The 5,228-nt window shown below is 45.8% G+C and overlaps 1 pseudogene; it reads left to right on the forward strand.

The window, feature by feature from the left end:
• Positions 1–2,467: 2,467 nt before the first annotated feature.
• Positions 2,468–4,965, forward strand: LOC149418562 (heat shock 70 kDa protein Ab pseudogene; annotated as a pseudogene).
• The last annotated feature ends 263 nt before the right edge of the window (positions 4,966–5,228 follow it).

Below are 5,228 nucleotides of genomic sequence, written 5' to 3' on the forward strand. Positions count from 1 at the left end.
AATAACAAAAATATAAAAGAGCAATAAGAGACGAGAAATTTCTCTATGGTTCTAGAAACGACGCGATGGTACCTATCGCGAATGACGGGGCTTGCCAACCGATGATAAGCGTACCTAGAATCTTATGAATTTAATGATCATGTAAACGACACTATAATTTTCTATTTTTTATTAATTTGTAGTGGTACGCCACTACTTCATTCGAACGCAATTCTAGAAGTCTCGATTTTTCCAAACAAGCTTCTTGGATGTTCTTTTATTTATTTGTTTGGAAAATTCTACATAGCAACCAAATTGTTCCAGAAGCTTCTTCACCTTTTCAAAGCGACAGTATGAAGAAGTCAGTCAGTCATCAATCTGCCATCAGTTAACAAGGTGCTCAACAAGTGATAATCCGCGCACCTCACTTGCGCGAAGGACATTCTTCCCGGCTCTGCTCATGGACTCCATCGGGACATCATCATAGCGCTTTGGCCCAGATCGCCGTTCCTGGCCAACGCTACATGGATTACAGCGCCCTGGTTCCAGCGTCTCTGACCAGCGCTTCATCCACTCACCATGACCACCACGAGGACACGCAGCATCCTCACTGGTCAGCTCAACTCCCGCTCAACCGCCTAAAAGGTCCACCGCACCTTCGGCATTCTCGTCAGCACTGGAGTACTGATTGCCAAGATCGCCAGTGCCTGACAGTCAACGAGTCCGGTCACCAGCGCCCGGCGTCGACTCACAGACCCGCGCTTGACCTGCCATCACTGCTTGCATCCGGAGAATACTACATCTGTCCAACGTCATCTCATCACGGCCTTGACTCACAAAATAAACACTCTGACCTTCACAACATCTTTCATTCCGTGCCTCCTCACCAGATCACCAAAAATTTACTCCCATCGGGGTTTTTCATAAAACAAGTTAATCACATTACAAATTGCATACAAATTAACATAAAAATAATTGAGTATAAATAATAATAATAATTTTATTCCAGAATGTGGGGAGGTTAGTGCAATCCCACACGTCCCACATAGATATACTTTTTTTTTGTATAATAGATATAATAAATTAACAAATAAGGACAACTATGCAGGGTGTGGTCGCTTGGTGCTGGCAGGCTGCCGTCACAAACGTGTTGGCGGAGGCCATTAGCCGCATCCTGGCTCCAGTGACCCGGTGTCTCATCAGGCTGGAAAATCCATTCAGTCCTAGTTCCGTGAACATTGTCGATGCGCTGCTGTATCTTCGGTATCCAAATATGATTCTACAGTCGTCATTATATTGAATTCGGAGTCGTTCCATCGAGCAAGTTCGTTAATGACACCATGTCTCACAAGTATACAGGCCAGTACAGAATACGTTGAACAGTATTTTCTTAACGGTATTGCTGCATTTGCAAAATCTGCGGGCAATCATATTAGACACTATGAAAATAAATGAGACGATGTATGAATGTGAAAGAGGTAAAGAGTGTGTGCCAAGAACAAGTTGTTTAGCGGTCCATCCTCTCTGCCTACACATCAATACAATAAATTCAAAAAAGAGAGAAGAGAGAAAATGTATTAATACCTACAAAATAATAAAAAATAACACAAAATAAGAATGTCGTGTTATGATTTTGTACTCGGAATGTTATTTGCTTAGTTAATGGTTAATGGTACATCCATTAAGCATTTAAATAAAACAAAAGTACCAAATCGCTCATGAAGTAAGTAAAATCCATTAATTTCACTAATTTAACATACTTAATTAGGTAATTACTTAATTAGATAATTTGAAATTGATAAACCTTAAAAAATTGTGTCAAACTCTCTTAAATTAAATTTAATGTGCTTCATAGTATGGAGGACCAGATAGTGAAGTCGTTTTATAAATTACTTCTTGCTAACGCAATGAAAAAAATCTTAAAAGAATAGATTGACGTAAATTATTTTACTGCACTATATATAATTTATCGTTATAATAATAATATTATAAGTTTTGATATTGTATTTTTATCGTCAACTTTATTGTTATAATGTCTAGACGTAATGAAAGAAATACTGTATTGATTCAGATCTAGTGATGAGGCGATAAAACCAAATAATTCCAAAATTGTGAAAAAAATAATCATTCATAAAAGCTACTTGATTTCGTTTTACGAAACCTCTTGTAATTCATGTTAGGTTAAATTAAATTAAATTATAGAATTTGCTTACTTATTAGAATAAAAAAAAAACAGATATTGCTTCAAATTTTGAAATGAAATGTCTTTTTGGTGTATCAGATAAATATTTGGTTTCCTTTGGAAAAAATCTAGCGTTGCATTTCTTACGCATTTTGGAGAAAAATGTTTACGAGCCCTAATGATTCGAAATTACCGGAATATTCTCGCAGCTATTGATTGGCGGAACGCTCTGGAAGGCGGCCAATACCGACCGGGCTATATAAGCAGCCGCTCTCGGCGGGAACAACAGTTTCATTTGAAATACAGACAGAGCAATATCAAGAGAAAAGTGATTCTCCTGACTCGCATTCAGCGACCTGCTATCAACACAATATTAAAAAGCGCAGAGTGAATTAAAGTTTATCAAGGAAGACTTACGAGAGACAGTTAAAAGCAGAATATAAAATTAAAAAAACATCGAAAAGTAAAAAAGGAGGAGGCAAATATACGAATAAATTTTGAAGCGAATAGTGGATCAGCGAAATCAGTGAATAGTGAAAATTTCACAGTTTTTCAGCAGTTTTCCAGAAGAGGTTGGAGACAAGTTATTCAGAAAGTACTTATCACAACAAAAAGAAGAAACAGCAAAAATGGTGGCAATCGGAATCGATCTGGGGACGACGTACTCCTGCGTGGGTGTCTGGCAGCAAGGGAAGGTGGAGATAATCGCCAACGATCAAGGCAACAGGACGACGCCCTCGTACGTGGCCTTCACGGACAGCGAGCGGCTGGTGGGAGACGCTGCCAAGAACCAGGTGGCTATGAACCCCAGCAACACAGTGTTCGACGCCAAGCGACTGATCGGCCGCAAGTTCGCCGACCCCAAGCTGCAGGGCGACATGAAACACTGGCCCTTCCGCGTGGTACCTGCCGGCGACAAGGCGGCCGTGCGCGTGCAGCACAAAGGCGAGGAGCGCCAGTTCTCTCCCGAGGAGATAAGCTCCATGGTCCTGGCCAAGATGAAGGAGACTGCCGAGGCGTACCTGGGATGCAGCGTCAAGGACGCGGTGGTCACCGTACCCGCCTACTTTAACGACTCTCAGCGTCAGGCCACCAAGGATGCCGCCATTATCGCCGGAATCAACGTGCTGCGCATCATCAACGAGCCCACAGCGGCAGCGCTGGCATACGGGCTGGATAAGAACCTGGCGGGAGAGCGGAACGTGCTCATCTTCGACCTGGGTGGTGGAACTTTCGACGTGTCCATCTTGAGCATCGATGAGGGCTCCCTGTTCGAGGTTCGGGCCACGGCTGGGGACACGCATTTGGGAGGCGAGGACTTCGACAACCGGCTGGTGAACCATCTGGCTGAAGAGTTCCAGCGCAAGTACAAGAAGGATCTGCGCGGCAATGCCCGTGCGCTCAGGCGTCTACGCACAGCTGCAGAGAGAGCTAAGAGGACGCTGTCCTCCAGCACGGAGGCGACCCTGGAGATCGACGCTCTCTACGAGGGTATTGACTTTCTCACGAAGGTTACCCGGGCGCGGTTCGAGGAGTTGTGCGCGGACCTTTTCCGCGGCACGTTGGAGCCCGTGGAGAAGGCACTGAGGGACGCCAAGATGGACAAGAGCTCCATCCATGACGTGGTTCTTGTGGGTGGCTCCACCCGCATCCCCAAGATACAGAGCCTGCTGCAGAACTACTTCAACGGAAAGCAGCTCAATCTATCCATCAACCCCGACGAGGCCGTGGCGTACGGCGCGGCGGTGCAAGCAGCCATCCTCAGCGGCGAGCAGGACTCCAAGATTCGCGACGTGCTTCTAGTGGACGTAGCCCCGCTGTCCCTCGGCATCGAGACGGCCGGAGGAGTCATGACCAAGCTGGTGGAGCGCAATGCCCGCATCCCTTGTAAGCAGACGCAGACCTTCTCCACCTTCTCCGATAACCAGCCCGGTGTCACGGTGCAGGTGTTCGAAGGCGAGCGCGCCATGACCAAAGACAACAACTTGCTCGGCACCTTCGAGTTGACAGGTATCCCGCCCGCGCCTAGAGGCGTGCCTAAGATCGAGGTCTCTTTCGATTTGGATGCTAACGGCATCCTGAATGTGTCTGCAAAGGAGATGGGTTCCGGCAAGAGTAGCAAGATAACCATCAAGAACGACAAGGGTCGGCTGTCGCAGCGAGACATCGACCGCATGCTGGACGAGGCGGAGAAGTTCCGCGCGGAGGACGAAGCACAACGAAAGACTGTGGAAGCGCGTAACAAGCTGGAGGGATACGTGTTCGGGGTGAAGCAGGCTGCAGAAGAGCAACCTCTGTCGGCCGAGGACAAGCAGACAGCTCTGGCGGCGTGCCAAGATGCTATCCGCTGGCTGGACGCCAACACACTTGCCAGTGAGGAGGAATACCGACACCGGCTAGAGGAGCTGACCAAGGTGTGCACCCCCATCATGACCAGGCTGCACCAGCGGGCCTCGCAGCAGGCTGGCGCTGGCGCCCCGCCCTCTAGCTGCGCCCAGCAGGCAGGACAGACTCACTCTCACACACGCCCCACCGTGGAGGAAGTAGACTAACTCTTTTTTCATACTAAATTCCTTCAATAAATAATGGTGTGCAAAGGAGCGTGATAATTGTGAACTGTGAATGCGTATTAAAACTGTTATGTTTTGTGAACATCTCGCTAAGAGATACTGACGTATCTAGTCTAATGAGGGTATTAGTCTACTTGTACATACATAATATTATGGTCTGATTAGGTTAAGCACTGCCACGCATTTACTTGTAAAATTATTTATTTTAGTCATTAAGTTGTAAATATTGTACAAATAAACATACATACATTTTTTTATAACTTTCTTCTTTCATTTAATAAAAAACCCGTCCCTAAACAATCATATTTCATGTTTAAACTGATCAAATGCAATACCTGCCACCTGCTTGCCTGCCCTCGACCAATGGTAATGCCTGCTCAACACTCTCCGCGAGACTATGCGAGGGAGTGGTGTACAAGAAGTTGGTAATGGTTAATGCGGCCCCTTCACAATTGATAAGCATCCAAGCAAGTGAAGATTTAGTCCCTTGTTGGAAT

The sequence above is a fragment of the Hesperophylax consimilis genome, chromosome 13 (genome assembly GCF_061612785.1).
Source record: "Hesperophylax consimilis isolate HC1 chromosome 13, BYU_Hcon_1.0, whole genome shotgun sequence".
Lineage (NCBI taxonomy): Eukaryota > Metazoa > Arthropoda > Insecta > Trichoptera > Limnephilidae > Hesperophylax > Hesperophylax consimilis.